A 22,993-nucleotide genomic window follows, 5' to 3' on the forward strand; every position below is an offset into this window, starting at 1 on the left:
ACACACACATACACAAATAAAATAAAAAAGTAAAAAACACAACACGCCACACAAAAACGCACCACACCACACCACACGATGTGACAAAACCACAACACAGCACACCACACATGCCCACACCACACCATACCACACATGCCCACACCACACCATACCACACATGCCCACACCACACCATACCACACATCACACCATACCACACATGCCCACACCACACCATACCACACATGCCCACACCACACCATACCACACATGCCCACACCACACCATACCACACATGCCCACACCACACCATTCCACACATGCCCACACCACACCATACCACACATGCCCACACCACACCATACCACACATGCCCACACCACACCATACCACACATGCCCACACCACACCATACCACACATGCCCACACCACACCATACCACACATGCCCACACCACACCATACCACACATGCCCACACCACACCATACCACACATGCCCACACCACACCATACCACACATGCCCACACCACACCATACCACACATGCCCACACCACACCATACCACACATGCCCACACCACACCATACCACACATGCCCACACCACACCATACCACACATGCCCACACCACACCATACCACACATGCCCACACCACACCATACCACACATGCCCACACCACACCATACCACACATGCCCACACCACACCATACCACAACAAATCACACGTCACAACCCACCATAGTACACCACAACAATGTGCAACACAGCACACCACAACACAGCAGAAATTAACACAATACAACATATTACAACACCACACAGCAAACCACATCACAATGCAGCACAACACACTACACCACAACACACTGCAACACGGCACAAATAAACACAAGACAATACACGTGTTACAACACATCACAACACAGCACACCTCAGTACAAATGAACACATTCCCAGACAACGAAGGACTCTGCTAATCAATACATTCCCGTGTGTACATCTGCATACACACACATGTACACACAGGAAGCATGCTGACACACACACACACACACACACACACACACACACACACACATGCAATATTAACTGGTGTTTGTGTTCAATACAATGCCGTCTGTTTTTATGCATGTTTTTTCAAATGATATTATTGAAAAAAAAAAGACCAAAAAATCGTGGTAGAAGGTTATATTATCTTTGCTTACCTCGTACACACTCAGCTGCTGCCCTGTATCCACCAAACCTCTGTGATTGCAACCACAATATATAACGCTGTGATTCCAACCACAATATATAAGGAGGTGATGGTACAGGGACGAACTTATAATGACTAACTTAAACTAATGGAATAATTTACTCTTGTTATATTTTTCCAGGTCACCAGTCACTACAGAGTCAACAGTGCCACTACTACAAATATGGTGAGTACACTGTTACCCTGTTTTTGGTCGAGGCTTTTTTACCATTAGTGTAGGTCTAGTTATTTGTCTCTTAGGACTTAGTATAGGTTAGCGATTTGTCTGTTAGGTGATTAGTTTTAGGGTCTTTATATTAGGGATTTTGTTTATAAGTAATATAAGGTTAAAAATATAAAAAAATTATAAAAAAAATAATATAAATAAAAATACAAAAAAATAATAAAATAAAAATTAATATATATATATATATGTACGTGTGCAACTCAAATTCTTCCCGCTCCTTCTGGCACCTTGCCAAAAATCTTTCTAACAACTTTATCTCATGTTCCTTCCCTCCTCTTTTCTACTCTGATGGTTCTGTAGCTATTTCTTCTGCTGATAAAGCAGATCTCTTTGCACAGACTTTCTCCTCCAATTCCACCTTAGACGATTCCAGTGCTGTTCCTCCATCACTTCCCCCCTCTGACTTCCTCATGGCTGACATTAAAATTTCTTCAACTGATGTATTTTCTGCCATCACTGGCCTCAGTACTAACAAGGCATATGGGCCTGATGGGGTCCCTCCTGTTGTTCTCAAGAACTGTGCTTCTGTGCTTACTCCCTGCCTAGGCAAACTCTTTCGCCTGTGTCTGTCAACTTGTACCTTTCCTTCTTGCTGGAAGTTTGCTCTCATTCAGCCAGTCCCAAAGAAGGGTGACCACTCCCAACCCTCCAACTATCGTCCAATTGCTTTAACGTCCTGTATATCAAGTTTTCGAGTCAATTCTCAATAGAAAAATTTTAAGCATCTTTCCTATCACAACCTTCTTTCCGATCGTCAGTACGGGTTCCGTCAGGGACGCTCCACTGGCGATCTTCTCACCTACCTTTCAGACTCCTGGTCATCCTCCTTTCGAGACTTTGGCAAAAGCTTTGCCATTGCACTTGACATCTCAAAGGCTTTCCATCGAGTCTGGCATAAATCTTTCATTTCCAAACTGCCCTCCTACGGTTTCTATCCTTCTATCTGTACCTTCATCGCTAGCTTCCTTTCTGGTCATTCTATAGCCGCTGTTGTAGACGGCCATCGTTCTTCTCCTAGATCTATCAACAGTGGTGTTCCTCAGGGCTCTGTCCTATCACCAACTCTCTTCCTTTTATTCATCAATGACCTTCTAAGCTGTACATCTAACCCTATCCACTCATACGCTGATGACTCCACCCTTCACCTTTCCATTAGGTTCTCGCAACGCCCATCTCAACAGTTACTTCAAGAAACAAGGGATGAGGCTATGGCACACCTAATGTCTGACTTGGCTCGTATCTCTGACTGGGGTAAAAATAATATGGTTGTTTTTAATGCATCTAAGACTCAGTTCTTACACCCATCAACCCGACAAAATCTTCCACAGGTATACCCACTAATGTTTAATAATATCCAGCTTAATCCTGCATCATCCTTGAACATGCTTGGGGTTTTATTTGCTCGGGATTTATCTTGGAAAGATCATATTACATCTCTTGTAAAATCTGCTTCCAAGAGATTGGGTGTGCTAAGCCGACTCCACTCTTTCTTTACCCCTGCACAATTGTTGACTCTATACAGGGGTTTTATCCACCCCTGTGTGGAGTACAACTCTCATGTGTGGGGAGGCTCCCCACATACAGCTCTTCTCAATAGGGTGGAGTCAAAGGCTTTTCATCTCATTAACTCTCCTCCTCTTACTGAGTCCCTTCAACCTCTGTCTCTTCGCCGCACTGTTGCATCTTTATCTCTTTTCTATCGCTACTTTAATGGTCACTGCTCCTCTGAACTGTCTGCTTGCATTCCTCCACCTCTACGACGGGCGCGTAGCACCCATCTGGCAGCAAACTCTCATCCCTTTTCTGTCCAACTCTCTAATGCAAGAGTTAACCGTTACTCCCAGTCTTTCATTTATGCAACAGCTCAACTCTGGAACTATCTCCCTCTGTCTGTATTTCCTGCTGCCTATGATCTCCAGTCTTTCAAACGCAGTGTTTTCAGGCATCTCAAAATGATCGGATCTTGAATTTGGCTCTCTATTGTATTTTGTTTTTCTCTTGCAGGGAACTGTTACTGTGGGCTCATGGCCTTTGGTTCCTTCTTCCTCACATTAAAAAAAAAATGTTTTGATGCATGAATGTCTTTCTGTCTGTATGTATGTATATATATATATATGTTTGTATATATATGTATATATATGTCAATGTATATACATATATATAATTTTGCCTTAATGACCAGGGGCTCCGGCCTCAATGGTCGATAGGCAAAAAAAAAAAAAAAAGTTACCCTGCTGACAGTACATGGCTTGTGCTTTGTGTATTTAAGGCAATGAGAAGCACACACACACACACACACACACACACACACACACACACACACACACACACACACACCAATCTATAGTAATCACTGGTATAGAAGAGGAAGAAGTAAAAAACAAGATCTCAAGAGACAAAAAGGAGATGGCAAATGTAATGAGTCTATTGAAAGAAGTATCAGAGGAAATCTGTAGTAAAGACATAGAGGAACACAAAAGGTTAGGGAAATACGAGAGAAGCAAGTCAAGATCCCTAAAGGTAACCTTCCAGAGTGTAAACACCGTGGAGGAGATACTAAAAAATGCAAAGAATCTTATGGAAAAAGAGGAGTTCAAAAATGTATGGATAAAAAGATGCCTAACACAAGAGGAACTGGAATTACTGAAAGAGAAGAGGGAGGAAGCAAAAAACAAAAAATGAGGGAAGATCGGAGGAGAAGAAATTTTTTTACAAAGTTACAGGATTGCAGGTACGAAAGTGGTACACAAACAGGAGGGAATAAAAAGGAGGAAGGTAGTAGAACCATGTCATGACAAGTATATAAACAAGATGATTAAGTTGATGTACTCAAATGTGGATGGAATGGTATCTAAATTATTAGAGATGAATGATTATGTCAGAGAAAATGAACCACAAATAATATGCCTAACTGAAACAAAATTAACACCAAGGATATCAAATGACAGCCTAAACTTAGAGGAATATAATATATGGAGAGGAGATAGGAACTCAAAAAAAGGAGGAGGAATTATAATACTAAGAAAAATCTAAAAGTCAAAGAAATAGAACTAAATATACCCTCACAAGTAGAACTGATTGCAGTAGAGATCAACACATCTGAAGGGAAAGTAATTGTAGCCAATTTGTACATGCCACCCAGATCAAACACATGGGAAAGAGACGATTATGAGGACCTGGCAGAGAGTACAATTCAAAGTATAAGATCATTACTACATAAAATGGAAGAGAAATCGGAAAGAATTATACTACCTGGGGATTTTAATACAAATATATATTGGAATACTCTAGATATAATAAGTCAAGAAAGCTATTGGGACCAAAAGCTCCTGGGTCTCGTGCAAGAGTTTTTCCTAACGCAACATGTGAAGGAAACCACCAGAAAAAGAGGACTTGATGTACCTTCAGTGCTAGACCTCATATTTACTAGGCAAGAAAATGATATTGACAGTTTATCACCCTCCACTCGGCAAAAGCAACCATGCGGTACTAAATTGCAACTTCAGGATAGCATATGACATAGTTAACAGCAATGAAAGTTACAAAAAGAGCCTAAACTATAAAAAGGGAAAATATCATGACCTAAAGAAGTATTTCCTAGAAATTGATTGGGGAAAGGAGCTTAGAGGACAAGATTTAAATGCTGTATATAAAAAATCTTTAAATTTTATGAAATAGGAGTCCAGAAGTACATCCCACAGCACAAAGAAGCAGATAAGAAAATACAGAAATGGTTCAATACAGAATGTAAAAAATCAAAAGAAAGAAGAGATTTGTTGTGGAATAGATACAGAAGATACAATAGTGAAAGGGCATATAATAATTACAAACAGGCAAGAAACGATTATACAAGAATAAGGAGGGAAGCCCAAAAACAGTTTGAGGAGGATATCATAAATAAAAGTAGTGATCAACTGAAGCTATTTTACAGCTACATCAGAAGCAAAACCAAAGTAAAAGATAAAATACAATCCATTACGGACGAGGGAATCACTTATACGCAAGAGAAGGATATTTGTGAAGCACTAAATAAGAATTTCCAATCAGTTTTTACAGAGCAAAAAGATTTTGAGAGGGATTATGTGGAACATGCATGTCCACACATACTACCAGATATACAAACATCAGAAAAAGTAATACAGGAGGAGTTAAGTAAATTAGACAAAGGAAAAGCAAATGGTCCTGATGAAATTTCATGTTGGGTGCTACGAGAATGTGCAAAGGAGTTAAGTAAACCATTATTTATAATTTTCAAGAAATCCTTGAGTCAAGGTAAACTACCTGATATTTGGAAGAAAGCAGATATTGTTCTCTTATTCAAGAAAGACAATAGACAAAATTCACTCAACTACCGACCAGTATCACTGACCAGTGTTGTAAGCAAGGTATTAGAAAAGCTTATAAGAAAAGCTTGGGTAAATCATCTAGAAGAACACAGTATGATAACAGAAAGACAGTTTGGTTTCAGAAAAGGAAAATCATGTGTTACTAATCTGTTGAGCTACTATGACAGAGTAACAGACACAATACAGGAAAGGGAAGGATGGGTGGACAGTATCTATTTAGATTTCAAGAAAGCTTTTGACACAGTACCACACCAAAGACTTTTATGGAAACTGTACCATCAAGGAGGAATTCGAGGCAAACTGTTTTGTTGGATGCAAGATTTTCTCATAAAAAGAGAAATGAGAACAGTACTAAGGGGAAATTACTCATCATGGAAAGAAGTGACTAGTGGAGTACCACAGGGTTCAGTGCTGGCACCAATCATTTTAGTGTATATAAATGATATAAACAGTAACTCTGGAAATGAAAGCTATCTAAATATGTTTGCAGATGATGCAAAAATACAAAGGAGAATTACTAACACAGACTCTTGTCAAGAGCTACAAGAAGAATTAAATCAACTTCATGAATGGAGTAATACATGGCAAATGGAATTCATTGTGGACAAGTGTCATGTAATCAAGTTTGGTAAATGTGGAAAAAGACCTGATTGGAATTATACGTTAGGAAATAAAACCGTACACACATCGGAAAGAGAGAAGGACCTAGGTGTGATTATCAATAACAGACCATCTCCAGCTGACTACATCAGTGAGAAGGTACGGAGCATGTATACACTGCTTGCAAATATGAGAATAGCATTCTCATACATAAATGAAGACATGCTAAGAAAAATAATAACATCATTCACCAGACCAATCCTGGAGTATGCATCAGTAGTCTGGAGTCCTCATCTCAAAAAACACATAGACAAAATTGAAAAAGTTCAAAGGGCTGCTACAAGATGGGTACCAAGCTTAAGGGATCTAAACTACGAAGAAAGACTAAATAAACTGAATCTACCAACACTACAGGAGAGAAGGAAAAGAGGTGACATGATTGTGCTATATAAATGCATATCAGGGAAGGAGAAAATAGACATAAATGATTACTTAATCTACGGGGAAGCATCATCAAGAGGACACTGCAAAAAACTGCATTAGAGGAGAGGTGATAAAGATGTAAGGAAATTCAGTTTCTCAAATAGAGCAATTGATCAATGGAATGCACTACCGAATGAAATAGTGTGCCAAAACAATTCACAATTTTAAGGATATGTACGAAAAATTCGGTTTAAGACACGGGACAGTACGAGCTTGACTCATTCGTATAAAGATATAATTAGGTAAGAACAATTAGGTAAGAACACAGACACTATGCTGTACTATACAAAGGAGGTTGTCACATTCAGGACTATTGTACAAAGGTTCTTAATTCATATGTTGTTGGACATACAGTTTGTGGATAAAAAGATCAATATTCACTACTGTACTGTCTCTCACTATTAATATTAGTGTTACTATACATGTTACAGTACAATAGCATATTCTGTTATGGTATGTTCACATTACTGTTATTAGACCACCACTTGTACAGTATGGACATCAGTTATATAAAGCTCATGTTATTGCTTTCTTTCTTAGCATCAGTGAGTTATGAATATTAAAACTGCCTTTTAGGTTGTAAGGTCAGCAATGTTCATCATGTGCTACTTGTAAGCAATCAATGTTATTGTTGTTGCACAGGACAATCCTGAGGAGTGCAGCGTGTGCTGCATCACCTATGATGAGAGTGAGCGTCGGCCACGCAATCTGCCGTGTGGCCACACCTTTTGTTCGTCTTGCATCTTACAACTGACCACAGCCAACCAGCTGATCTGCCCTGACTGCCGTGCCAGCCACCCCGCCACCTCCCTGGATAATTTCCCAGTAAACTATGTAGCTGAGGCTTTTGTCAAAAAGTTTAAGAATGTACAGCTGGCACAGGCAGCAGGAGCAGCTGGTGAAACGCCAAGTGTAAAACCTGCAGCAGAAAAACAAATGCCAGTCAAAACAAGAGGTGGCACAACCCAGAAGAGGCCCAGTGGGATGAGCAAGAAGCTTCGGTCCGTGCTGGGGGAGCACGAGAGCAGCATGAGGAGCCAGGTACCTGGCTGCCAAGACACCCAGTCCCAGCTGGACCAGTACTGGACCTGGCTGACCGACCAGAAGGAACAAATCCTCCAGCTGAAGAAAAAGTTGGAGGAATTCACACACAACATGTCCACGGTTGTGACGCTGATAGAGGAGGAGGTGGCCAGAGTGATGGCCATGATCCAAGAAGGAGAGGAAGGAGTGAAGCAGCTGGAGGCCAGACTGGAGTGTCTGCAGAATGCCAACACAGCACAGGAGGCCTTCACGGCCATTGACCATGCTGACCAATGCAGTGTGGAGGTTGACGACTGGAGGCAGAAGTGCCAGGAACAGTTCCCTGATGTTAACATTGTCACCACCAGCATGAAGGTAAGCAGCCACTCCCTTATACTTGTACCACCAGGCTTCTGTAGTAACATTAGCACACTTACACTAACATATAAACTTGTGATGTGTGAAGTGTACATTAGCTCATGGTTGGCAGAGCCTCCAGCACTAATGTTTGTGTTAGTATGGACAGGTGCGTGAGGCCATCAGGACGGCCCTGGATGCACTGGCAGCGGAGACTGATGCCACACACACCCCCGCCCTTCTACCACACCCAGACCCGACCTCCACCATCATGGACAAGATCAACATCATCACAAAGATGCCACAGCAAATAACAGTAAGTAACCCACTACAGTACTGTCCCAACTCATTACACCCATCGCTGAGCCGGGGTATCGGTTACTGGGGACGTTAAAACATACAAAGTATAGGGATGCCTTTGGGAGCTCCAGGATCCCCTGCCAACCATGTACAAAACCCACAAAATGAGTCCAAAGACAAGTTTGTAGTTCACCTAAACCCCCAAATGGTTTTAAAACAAGCCAAACTAAGCCTAAAAACAATATATAACTCATCTAAACCCAAAAACAAAATCTGAAAACCATCGAAAATAAGTCTGGAAAAAAAACTTAGTAAACTGTCCCCAAAATGACAGTGTTCACCCCACCCATGACTAAAAGACATTAATCTAAGTCTACACTCCACCTATGCCTACACCCCACCTATGACTAAAACACTATGCCTACACCCCACCTATGCCTAAAACACGTCTACACCCCACCTATGACTAAAACACTATGTTTACACCCCACCTATGACTAAAACACTATGTTTACACCCCACCCATGACTAAAACACTATGTCTACACCCCACCCATGACTAAAACACTGTCTACACCCCACCTATGACTAAAACACTGTCTACACCCCACCTATGACTAAAACACTGTCTACACCCCACCCATGACTAAAACACTGTCTACACCCCACCTATGACTAAAACACTGTCTACACCCCACCTATGACTAAAACACTATGTCTACACCCCACCTATGACTAAAACACTATGTTTACACCCCACCTATGACTAAAACACTATGTCTACACCCCACCTATGACTAAAACACTATGTCTACCCATCAGATTACTAGGGACTGGCCATCGATGCTGTCCACATATATGCTACTACCCACAGGTTGAGAACCTCCTGGAGATGAGTCAGCACATCAAGACGCTGGTGGAGCATGGGCACATCAAGACGCTGGTGGAGGATGGCCTGGTATTTGCCGTCCAAGAAGACCAAGGTGGCATCCGGTCCTCCAGGATAACCCTAGAAAACGACCAGATATACATGGACTGCCTTCAGGATCAGCCGCCACCCCCCCACGCCCACACACTGCAGGTAACTCCACCACTGTGACATGTACAGTCGTCAGCTTAAATTCGCTGCAAGCCTACTCATGTGATGTGAGTCATTTTGTCTGGCAACAGTGTGAGGGGACTAGTTGCCACATAGACTTTTATACACTTTAAAGGCGTGTTTTTAAGAAGTGGTACTAGTGATTGCCTAGAGTACAGTATTCTGTATACAGTACAGTATTTGATTAGTATAACAAGGTGCATGAGTTGAAAGAAGAATGTTATGGAACGACGTATGAGCACAATACTTTGGTATGCCTCATTATAACCATGTCTAAACTCCCTTCCTTTCTCCCCCTTACTCCTTCTGATATCCTCCCATCCCTCCTTCTCTCTCCTACCCCCCACCCACGATCATGCCTCTTCACTTTCTTCTCTCCCCACCCTTTCTACCTCATTCATTTATCCACGCATGTGTGAAAGGAGGAAATTGAAAGTAAATGAGAATAAGAGTAAAGTGATGAAGTGTACGAGGTTGGTAGATGGTAGGGGGATGAATATAGTTTTGAATGGTGAGTTGCTTGAGGAGGTAGAGTGTTTTAAGTATCTAGGGTCACATGTTGCTGTGGATGGAAGAATAGATGCAGAAGTGAAGTTTAGAATAAATGAAGTAGGAAAGGTGCTGGGAGGAATGAAAAAAGTGTTTAGATGTCGTTCACTTAAAATAGATGTAAAGAGAAGGCTGTATGAGGGTGTTGTGGTACCGATTGCGTTATATGGGGCTGAAACATGGAATATGGGTGTAGCAGAGAGGAAAAGTTTGAATGTAATGGAGATGAGGTGTCTGAGGAGTATGTGTGAAGTGACGCGAATGGATCGAGTGCGAAATGATGAAGTGCAAAGGAGAACTGGAGCTGTTCGGGAGATGGCTGGTAGAGTTGAGCAGAGGGTGTTGCGATGGTCTGGGCATATGGAGAGAATGGATAATGAGTGATTGGTGAAAAAGATAACTAGATCTGATGTGAGAGGTTTAAGGCTGAGAGGAAGACCTCGAATAGGATGGATGGACAGTGTGAAGAGAGCATTGGATGTGAGAGGGATGTCTGTTGAGCAAGGAAGAGTGGCTGTGCATGACAGAAATAAATGGAGAGAAATTGTGAATGAGTAAGTGATGACGTAGCCCTGAGGGGATATTCTCCCGCATTTGGTCTGATCAGTCAGGTGCAGGTAAGGGGATGGGTCTGTTATGATGTGGCAGGGGTAAACCAGCTCTGCTGTCAGGCCCTGCTGCGGATGTCACTGATTGGATTGTGCAGTTGACCCTTGTGCAGTGTGGTGCGGTGAGGATCTGTCCGTTCTCCCCTTTGGGGCTAAGATCCGAATGAATGTGTTTGAATGGATGAGTAAATGGGGAGTGTGTCGTCCTGTCTCGGCTACCTCCCTTTCCTTGGGGGAAGCAGCCTAGGTATATAGATAGATAGATAGACCAACTCTATTGGTGCATCGGAATTCTCTTCTGACTTTTTACTAAACCCAGCCTGTCCTATTCCCATCTGCTTGCAGTACTACCAACTATATCAAAGTTTTATCATTATTCCTTCCTGTTCGAGTCCCATTCTCTTTCTCCCCGTCTCCTTCCCACTTCTTTTATTTCAGTTGTTTTTCTTTTCTTCACCTTTTGACACTACCAACAGCCGGGAGATATAGGAACATTGAGGTCTCGCTCTTGTGATGTATTCCTTACTGGTGTTTGGTTGAGTGAGCCTGGCAGTCGGTGGCTATTATTTCGGTAGGCGGAATTAAACAATTTTGGTCCCATTCCTTCTACTAGTCTATCTCTCTTTCTAGGAAAAATGTTCCGATTCTCCACTGTTCACTGATTCATGATTCCCAGCGATCAGTTTATTAAGTTATACTATAGCATAGATATATGCGATATATCCGTTATATATTGTATTAACTATGTCATGAAGGCTCACACAGTGGACGTTCACGTAAACTACTTCGAAAAGGCAGCAAGTTCAGTGTTTAAGAAATTGCGAAGTTCATGTATTTTTGGTGTGGTTATAAATCCAGCTGTCATTTAGTGGCCAGTGTAATTTTTTATAAAATGAGAGTGGTCAATTGTAAAACCAATACCCATTGGTGTATAGTAGTTTGACAATGATCACTGATGATAATATATGATTACTGCATGACCCTCCTCTATGACCACACCCAGAATCTTTGTTTTATTTATTTTAATGTTGGGCCACTTGGAACAGATATGAGTAAATGACACGATAACACACGTGGATTTGTTGAATAAAACATAACCAGTATGAAGTTTATTGATTAATAAGATATGTGGGTGTATGGTTATCAGGTAAAAGTGAGACCCTACACACACACACACACACACACACACACACACACACACACACACACACACACACACACACACACACACACACACACACACACACACACACACACACACACACATACTGTATTTGACATTCTGTGTACTACATGAAATCCTGCTTTGAATTCTGTTGTTCCAAATGTACAGAAGCATATAGAACTAACATTAACAGCATGTTCATTAACATTGCACAGTCAGGCTGGCAGTACTGAAACAAAGGACCAAGACTGTGACTGGTGCGTGAGAGCTGCAAAGCTCCCACAGTATGCTTCATAAATGTATTTTCAGAGGTCCATATAGGCTGTTTGTATTTTTCATAAGAAATGGCCTTCATCTGTATGTTAACTTTAATTATTGACATAACTGGAGGAACAGGAACCACTGTAGTGACACTACAACTCACCACCGTAGCTATGGGGAGTGGAGGTGTCAGCGGCCACCTCCCCTCTAACTGGTATCCGCAGTGAACACATGATTACCTTTAACATTAACGAAAATATCACTGTGGGTATGGCTACCCCATGACTATTACTGAACCATAAACTACGCAAATAAGTCTTGATTACTGGTTAACGTAATCCGTAATGTGAGGTGGTTATGTATTGCACTTGTATTTTGACACAGTATTAAATTTTAGGTAAACATACTAAATGCAACGTTATTACTCATTAGCACAAACTGATAATGTGTGTGTGTGTGTGTGTGTGTGTGTGTGTGTGTGTGTGTGTGTGTGTTCTTACCTACCTAATTGTTCTTACCTAATTGTATCTTTACAGGAATGAGTCAAGCTCGTAGGCTACTGTCCCGTGTCTTAAACCATATTTATCGTACATATCCTTAAATTTGTGAATTGTTTTGGCACACACTATTTCATTCGGTAGTGCATTCCACTGATCAATTGCTCTATTTGGGAAACTGAATTTCCTCACGTCTTTTATTACCTCTCTTCTTATGCAGTTTTTTGCAGTGTCCTCTTGCTGATGCTTCCTCCTGGGTTAAGTAATCATTTATGTCTATTTTCTCCTTCCCTGATATGCATTTATGTAGCATAATCATGTCTCCTCTTTTCCTTCTTTGCTGTAGTGTTGGTAGATTCAGTTTATTTAGTCTTTCTTCGTAGCTTAGATCCCTTAAGCTTGGTACCCATCTTGTAGCGGCCCTTGAACTTTTTCAATCTTGTCTATGTGTTTTTTGAGATGAGGACTCCAGACTACTGATGCATATTCCAGGGTTGGTCTGATGAATGATATTATTATCTTTCTTAGCATGTCTTCATTTATGTATGTGAATGCTATTCTCATATTTACAAGCAGTGTATACATGTTCCGTACCTTCTCACTGATGTGGTCAGCTGGAGATGGTCTGTTATTGATAATCACACCTAGGTCCTTCTCTCTTTCTGATGTGTGTAGGGTTTTATTTCCTAACATATAATCCCAATCAGGTCTTTTTCCACTTTTACTAAACTTGATTACATGACACTTGTCCACAGTAAATTCCATTTGCCATGTATTACTCCATTCATGAAATTGATATAATTCTTCTTGTAGCTCTTTACAAGAGTCTGTGTTAGTAATTCTCCTTTGTATTTTTGCATCATCTGCAAACATATTTAGATAGCTTTCATTTCCAGTGTTACTGTCTATATCATTTATATACACTAAAAACATGAGCCCTGTGGTACTCCACTAGTCACTTCTTTCCATGATGAGTAATTTCCCCTTAGTACTGTCCTCATTTCTCTTTTTATGAGAAAGTCTTGCATCCAACAAAACAGTTTGCCTCGAATTCCTTCTGGATGGTACAGCTTCCATAAAAGTCTTTGGTGTGGTACTGTGTCAAAAGCTTTCTTGAAATCTAAATAGATACTGTCCACCCATCCTTCCCTTTCCTGTATTGTGTTTGTTACTCTGTCATAGTAGCTCAACAGATTAGTAACACATGATTTTCCTTTTCTGAAACCAAACTGTCTTTCTGTTATCACACTGTGTTCTTCTAGATGATTTACCCAAGCTTTTCTTATAAGCTTTTCTAATACCTTGCTTACAACACTGGTCAGTGATACTGGTCGGTAGTTGAGAGGATTTTGTCTATTCCTTTTCTTGAATAAGGGAACAATATTTGCTTTCTTCCAAATATTAGGTAGTTTACCTTGACTCAAGGATTTCTTGAAAATTAAAAATAATGGTTTACTTAACTCCTTTGCACATTCTCGTAGCACCCAACATGAAATTTCATCAGGACCATTTGCTTTTCCTTTGTCTAATTTACTTAACTCCTCCTGTATTTCTTTTTCTGGTGTTTGTATATCTGGTAGTATGTGTGGACATGCATGTTTCACATAATCCCTCTCAATATTTTTTTGCTCTGTAAAAACTGATCGGAAATTCTTATTTAGTGCTTCACAAATATCCTTCTCTTGCGTATAAGTGATTCCCTCGTCCGTAATGGATTGTATTTTATCTTTTACTTTGGTTTTGCTTCTGATGTAGCTGTAAAATAGCTTCAGTTGATCACTACTTTTATTTATGATATCCTCCTCAAACTGTTTTTGGGCTTCCCTCCTTATTCTTGTATAATCGTTTCTTGCCTGTTCGTAATTATTATATGCCCTTTCACTATTGTGTCTTCTATATCTATTCCACAATAAATCTCTTCTTTCTTTTGATATTTTACATTCTGTATTGAACCATTTCTGTATTTTCTTATCTGCTTCTTTGTGCTGTGGGATGTACTTCTGGACTCCTATTTCATAAAATTCACAGAATTTTTTATATACAGCATTTAAATCTTGTCCTCTAAGCTCCTTTCCCCAATCAATTTCTAAGAAATACTTCTTTAGGTCATGATATTTTCCCTTTTTATAGTTTAGGCTCTTTTTGTAACTTTCATTGCTGTTAACTATGTCATATGCTATCCTGAAGTTGCAATTTAGTACTGCATGGTTGCTTTTGCCGAGTGGAGGGTGATATATTACTGTCAATATCATATTCTTGCCCAGTAATGCTTCTTTCAATAAGCTCATTACATTTGCCATCTCCTTTTTGTCACTTGAGATCTTGTTTTTTTCTTCTTCCTCTTCTATACCAGTGATTACTATAGATTTGTTGATATCTACTGAATCTCTGACTAACTTTGGATTGTTTTGGATTATTCTTTTCATTTCCTGTTTAATGCTTTTTTCTTCCACCCTTGTTTCTAAGTCTTTCTTTACTTTCACCATTTCAGGATACGTAGTTTCCACATCATTTTTGTAGCTTTGCACAGCTTCATTCACGTGTGTTATCTTCTTCTCAATATCACTGCTCTGGTCTATCAGACTGCTTACTTGCCTAATTGTCTCTGTATCATTTTTGAACTCTTCCATAATACTCTCGTGATTGACTACTGTACTTGCCATTTCACTCATTTTCTTCCTAAGTGTACTCATTTCCACTGTTAGTTCACAGATGGTTGTGTCTTTCTTGTTGACCTCCCTTCCTAGTTTTTCTTTTTCTTCTTTTCGCAAGTGCATCTGCTTCTTTATTTCATCAATTTCATTCTGGAAAGCCATCTCTAGTTTGTGTACACGTTCAACCAGTCTATTGTGAGTCTCCACTTCAACCAGTTCTTGGTAGAAATCATCATTCTGCTTTCTACCTTTCTTCCTTTTCTTTTCGAAATTTGCTTTACTAAAGTATATGGCCATTTTGCAATACTAAATGCACAGAGTACTTACATTCCCTGGGGCAGTTATAGTCTAAACAAACATCAGCTGATTGAGCGCATTCTTTCGCTACTCGGTTCTCTTTTCTGTTTGAACAAGTCTTGTTTAAACTTCTTTTTTTTTTTTTTTTTTTAATAATAAAATACCATTTAGTCTAACCTGGTACAGAGCTTGACTTATATAAAGATACTAATTTAGGTAATGCCACTGGCCATGCTGGCTCGGTATGGAGCGCTGTCGGCCCGCGTCTGCACTCCTTGGTGTCTCCTGTGTGTGTGTGTGTGTGTGTGTATGTTTGTGTGTGTCTACTGATAGCCAGCTGAGGAGTTTTAAAGAGAGAGAGAGAAAGAGAGAGAGAGTGTAGGCAGTAAAGCAGGCTGCATGTTTTCCGTTATCGAGGGAGGGGGTGTCCTAGCGTGTAATCAGGTCTATATAAAGATAATAAAAATCAATAGGTTTGTTATTATTCAGGATACAGGATATCTTTGACACCTTAATAACTATACTGTAATGACTAAGAATGTATAACTGTTGGCCGCTCACTCCCATACTCCCCCCTTCCCCCTACATCGCGCCGTTTCTGGGTGAACTTGCCCTCTGTTTCTGAACCACAACTCAACCTGTATCGTGGTTCACGCTACAAAGCAAGAGAATGATTTTATATACCGGTAAATCAGTTTATAAATAGTATAGTGCACAGGCCATTATCTCAATCACATAATATTTATCAGCCTACAGTATATCATAGCGTAATACAATGGCCACATAATATAATTCAGAGGATGAAGCTTAGCCATTCGAAAAATTGTCGGCACACACACACACACACACACACACACACACACACACACACACACACACACACACACACACACACACACGCGCGCGCGCGCGCGCGCGCGCTGTTGCTATGTCAGCCAAATCTCGCAACCAGGTGGTCCAGTCGGAAATCTTGCCAAGTGTACCTGGCCACAAGTTATCCAAACAGCGGGAATCTGCTTTGTGCTGTGCCAGTACTAACAGGATACTCTGGCTGAAGCCTGTTATTGTTGGTCAGGCAAAGCAGCCCCGTTGGCTTTGTGGGCTAATGGATGTCCTTCCTGTTGTGTGGTACCATTCTGTGAAGGCCTGGTTTACCTCCAAGATCTTCACAGATTGGTTCCACAGGCATTTTGTCAAGGAGGTCATCAGTTATCAAACAGAGGAACTTGGAATCCCTTGTGACCAGGTAAAGGCTCTTCTTCTGGACAACGTTCCCATGCATCCCTCCAGAAGGAATTGGCTGCAGATGATGGTCACATCAGATGCTTATTTTTGCCACCTAATACCACTGCTCTGATTCAACCGATTGACCAGGCTGTTACCATGGCCACAAAGAGGTTGTAGCGATGGAGATTCCTGGATGAGGTGATAGTTGTTCTTGAGGACGAGGATAAGCAGAGTCAGGGGCTGGACACACGGGGGCAGAGGACACTGGAAAACATGCGGTGCTACAGCCTTAGGTCGCAGTATTCAACTGAGCAAGTGTATGGAAGGAAGTCTCTGTGAAAACCCTAGGAAGTGGTTGGTCTTGTCTCCCTCAGGGACACGAGAGCAGACACGACTTTGTGGGCTTTGACAAGGATGACTTCCACACACGGCTTTGTAATGCAGGCGAAGCTGTGGATGTTGATGACGTGTGGGAGTGGTTAGATGAGGATGGGGCCAATTAAGGCTTTCAGGTTATGTCTGATGTCGAGACTGCCACTTCTGTTGCTGCTGCCCGACCAGAAGAGAGTGACAAGAATGACAAGGATGACCCAGAGAACTACATTATTCCAGCCATCCCCCACCTGAGCACATTACGGGCACATCTTGAGCAGGTGCTTGAGTATGCTGAGCACCTGGAATGTGACAGAGAGATGGTGCCTTTTCACCTTGTGGAGGATCGGCGTTCTGTGTGGCAGAGCGTCATCCAACACCTGAATCATCGCTCCTGTTGCTAGTCCAAGATCGACTCCATTTTCAGGCCTTTAACCTCTGCCCAGTCCACCTCTGCTGTGCCACCATCACAGCGTCAAACCACACCTTCAACGACGGAACCACAACCCAGCACATCACCAGCCGTTGTGTCTCCCCTGGATGTGAGTTTGCAGCTGTCTTCTGAGTCACCTGAAGTTGGCAGTCCATCACCATATACCACAGCCGCTCCCCTTGGCCAACTGCCGGGGCTCCTCCTTGATTCTGACCCCAACTAAGCTGATCAGGGTACGCCATTAGACCACATTGGATGTACAGTGCAGTGCATCAGGGTACGCCACTAGACCACATTGGATGTACACCCGCGAACCAAAGTTTCGGTACCCCCCTCGATGGAAGGAAGTGGAAGTCAGGGTTAGAGAGAGGGCAGGTGAACGGACAACCGTGAGTGGTACTTTGGAACTGAGCTACGAGGCGAATAGTGAGGAACCTAATGACACTGGATTCGAAACATTTCCATGCTATTCACCTGCAAAACATTATGCGTTCGTAACATACATACTGTAACATATAACATAGACTACTGTGTTATCATGGTGTCCTGTGATACTGACCCATCTGTTTCGGATCCTCATCACACAAATAAAGCACCGAGCCAGTTGTATATAAGTTGCAACTTGTCATTATAACTGCAGTCATAATTTTTGTGAATGTTATCCCTGGATTGTCTATAGCTATAATATAGAATGATTGTGAATTTAATGTTGATTCTCACAGTAGTTGTGCGGATGGTTATATATGTGGCAATTATTTTATATGGACGACTAAACCACATTGTGATGGACAGTGGAGAGCATTGGCCAATAATTTACTATAACCAGATGAAATTAGATGTAAACAACACAAAATATTATGAGACAACGAAGACACAGCTGTGGTATCCTGCTCCGCCTTGTTATCAAGGCCTTAACTGGGGCTTCACCTCATACGTGCATTATTTTCCTTCAGTCTCTGCCTCTTTTATTACTCTTACTTCCCGGTATCCTCTTACTGCGAGTCGTCATATTCTTTGGAGGGTTTCTTGTCATCCGGTCCTATAACCCTTACTGTATTACAATATTCCTCGCATCATCACTCCCAGACAAACAACGTTAGCACAAGACTGCTGAATCTGGTAATACCATTATTGCCACTGCCACTACTACTGTAATCCCCCTTTTCCTATTGTGTCTAATTTCCCTCACAGTACTACTACTGCTGCTCCTATTACTACTCCACTATAAATCTGTATAATAATAAATATGATTGTCGTTATGTCTGTGTATCTGTTAATCATAATTATTGTCCCTGTCCCACCGTCGACAACTCGTCACTTACCCCGCACCGCTACCCCAGTTGCACCCCACCCCCCTCTCTCCCACCCGCCATGAGCTCTATTCCTCCCCCACTCCGAACCATTTTACCCCTCACCTCCTTCTTGGGCCACCAGGCCTGTTGTTCACCTTTTACCGGTGAATATACGTGGCATGCATTAATAAGAATAATTATAAAATTGACAGCAACAACATACATCTGCAGTATTCCGAACTTTACATAATTATAAAAGTCGCAGACCCAAACGTGCCTATATTACGGAGCTCTGATATATTAACCACAGAACCGACCACAGACCGTTCCTATCATTGCCACTGGACCTTACCTGTAGCACTTCACCATAGTAATACAACCCACTGAAGTCCTTTGTGGGATCACTACACATGTTTGGGAAAAATAACAGTGCACAACATGCCTACAACCCATTAAAATACACCTGTGACGTTTCACTGACATCCATTAAATTGCCTAGAAGTTAGCGGACAAACAAACACACGGCTGGACATAGACTGAGGCCGAATGTCTCGCATCGGTATATGACAACCTGACAAAACTATTACGATCCTGCTTTGTAGGTGTCATCATAGTTATAATAATAATAATAATAATAATAATCGTAGTAGCAGTAGTAGTAGTAGTAGTAGTAGTAGTAGTAATAGTAGTAGTAGTAGTAGTAGTAGTAATCACATGTTAATATCCATGATACAGAGGAGGACAAACACCATAATCTCCCTGATAAAACAAGTGAAAACAGCTGTGACATATAAAACCAAACAGTGCCATAATATGCTGTAATGGTAGGGTTATAGTAATACTAAATTAATGTTTGACCGCAACCCAACTTTCTGTCCTGGCAAACAGATTCTGCATTGCGTCGACACATGCTATTCCAGTGTGTGTCCTTCTCAGTATCGTGCCTAATAACGTGTGATTAATTATTATTATTATTATTATTATTATTATTATTATTATTATTTTTATTATTATTATTATTATTACTGAGATGATATCTGCAATGCAGGATCACAAGAGTTTTGTCAGGTCTTTACATACCGATGCGAGACATTCTACTTCTGTCTGTCTGTGTCCAGTCGTTTGTTTGTTTGTCCTCTAACTTCCCCTACGCTATTTGATGGATGTCAGTGAAACATCATATGCTTATTTTAGTGGTTTGTAGGCATGTTGTGCACTGTTATTTTTCCCAAACACGCATAGCGATCTCACAGAGGACTACAGTGGGTTGTATTACCATGGTGAAGTGCTATAGGGAAGGTGTAGTGGTAATGATAAGAACGGTCTGTGGTCGGTTTTGTGGTTAATATATCAGTGCTCCGTAATATAAGCACGTTTGGGTCTGCAGTTATTAAGTGTAATGTTAGGAACACTACAGTACACATGTACGATGTTGTTGTTATTATTATATTATTATCGCCTACCTTTAGAAGGCGGAGCGATCATGTTTTTAACTGCATCTGTGTGTGTGTGTGTGTGTGTGTGTGTGTGTGTGTGTGTGTTCCTATTATATCTCATGAATGGCTTGAGCTATCAACATGAAGCCTTCAGCGTATCAAGATATGGCCTAAAGTTTGGACTTGGCAAACTGAATATTTTAAAGGGCGATTACCGTTTACCTCTCAAATGCCTTCTTTTTTTATTATTAATGCATGTCACGTATATTCACCGGTAAAGGATGAACAACAGGCCTTCTGGCCCAAGGATGAGGTGAAGGGTAATGTGGTGTCGGAGTGGGGGAGGAGTAGAATCCATGGTGGGTGGGAACTGGAGTAGCGGTGCCGCGTCAGTGACGAGTTGTCGACGGTGGGACAGGGACAGTATGATTAGCAGATACACAGACATAAGGACAATCATATGTATTATTATACAGATTTATAGTGGAGTAGTAATAGGGGTAGCAGTACTAGTACTGTGAGGGGAATTGCAGTAGACACAATGGGGAAAAGGGGAATAGTAGTGGCAGTGGCAATAATGGTATTAACAGATTCAGCAGTCTTGTGCTAACGTTGTTTGTCTGAGAGTGATGATGCGAGGAATATTGTAATACAGTAAGGGTTATAGGACCGGACGACAAGAAACCCTCCAAAGAATATGACGACTCGCAGTAAGAGGATACCGGGAAGTAAGAGTAATAAAAGAGGCAGAGACTGAAGGAAAATAATGCACGTATGAGGTGAAGCCCCAGTTAAGGCCTTGATAACAAGGCGGAGCAGGATACCACAGCTGTGTCTTCGTTGTCTCATAATATTTTGTGTTGTTTACATCTAATTTCATCTGGTTATAGTAAATTATTGGCCAATGCTCTCCACTGTCCATCACAATGTGGTTTAGTCGTCCATATAAAAGAATTGCCACATATATAACCATCCGCACAACTACTGTGAGAATCAACATTAAATTCACAATCATTCTATATTATAGCTATAGACAATCCAGGGATAACATTCACAAAAATTATGACTGCAGTTATAATGACAAGTTGCAACTTATATACATCTGGCTCGGTGCTTTATTTGTGTGATGAGGATCCGAAACAGATGGGTCAGTATCACAGGACACCATGATAACACAGTAGTCTATGTTATATGTTACAGTATGTATGTTACGAACGCATAATGTTTTGCAGGTGAATAGCATGGAAATGTTTCGAATCTAGTGTCATTAGGTTTCTCACTATTCGCCTCGTAGCTCAGTTCCAAAGTACCACTCACGGTTGTCCGTTCACCTGCCCTCTCTCTAACCCTGACTTCCACTTCCTTCCATCGAGGGGGGTACCGAAACTTTGGTTCGCGGGTGTACAGTGCAGTGCATCAGGGTATGCCACTAGACCACACTGGATGTACAGTGCAGTGCATCAGGGTACGCCACTAGACCACATTGGATGTACAGTGCAGTGCATCAGGGTACGCCACTAGACCACACTGGATGTACAGTGCAGTGCATCAGGGTACGCCACTAGACCACATTGGATGTACAGTGCAGTGCATCAGGGTACGCCACTAGACCACATTGGATGTACAGTGCAGTGCATCAGGGTACACCACTATACCACACTGGATGTACAGTGCAGTGCATCAGGGTACTCCACTAGACCACATTGGATGTACAGTGCAGTGCATCAGGGTACGCCACTATACCACATTGGATGTACAGTGCAGTGCATCAGGGTACACCACTATACCACACTGGATGTACAGTGCAGTGCATCAGGGTACGCCACTAGACCACATTGGATGTACAGTGCAGTGCATCAGGGTACGCCACTAGACCACATTGGATGTACAGTGCAGTGCATCAGGGTACGCCACTAGACCACATTGGATGTACAGTGCAGTGCATCAGGGTATGCCACTAGACCACACTGGATGTACAGTGCAGTGCATCAGGGTACGCCACTAGACCACATTGGATGTACAGTGCAGTGCAACAGCATTGCCAGTTGCAGTGCAACAGTGAGTCAAGGAGCTAGTGGGTTATTCAGCACAACACCCTGCCAGGAATCATGAGTGTTCACCTTGGTTTTATTCTAGCTTACTGTACTGTACCATGATTTATTCTGTTTTACCATGATGTTATTCCATTCACGCTCCTCATGGGGCAATGTAGGATCGGATGATGGATGGATGGATTATTCCATTCTACCATTATATTTTGTGTGCCCACTGCATTTTTCTTGTGTTGCCGTTTTTTTCATGCTTTCTTCAAGTCACTGAAGGGTATGGCCCTGTAGTGGTGATTGCTTGTCTGTGGTTGATGGGTTTACTTAACCATGGTAATTGCTTGGCTGTGGTTTATAGGTCTGCTTGACCAGACAGAGTAGTGTTAAACACCAGGAACAAGTGTTGTACGATGCACAATAGTGTCCTTTTACACTGGCTTTCAAAGTTAGGTTATGTGTGAAGGGGGGCCAGGGGAGAAGT

Source organism: Coenobita brevimanus, chromosome 31 (assembly GCF_032717465.1).
Source record: "Coenobita brevimanus isolate Jiangsu-jjx chromosome 31, ASM3271746v2, whole genome shotgun sequence".
Lineage (NCBI taxonomy): Eukaryota > Metazoa > Arthropoda > Malacostraca > Decapoda > Coenobitidae > Coenobita > Coenobita brevimanus.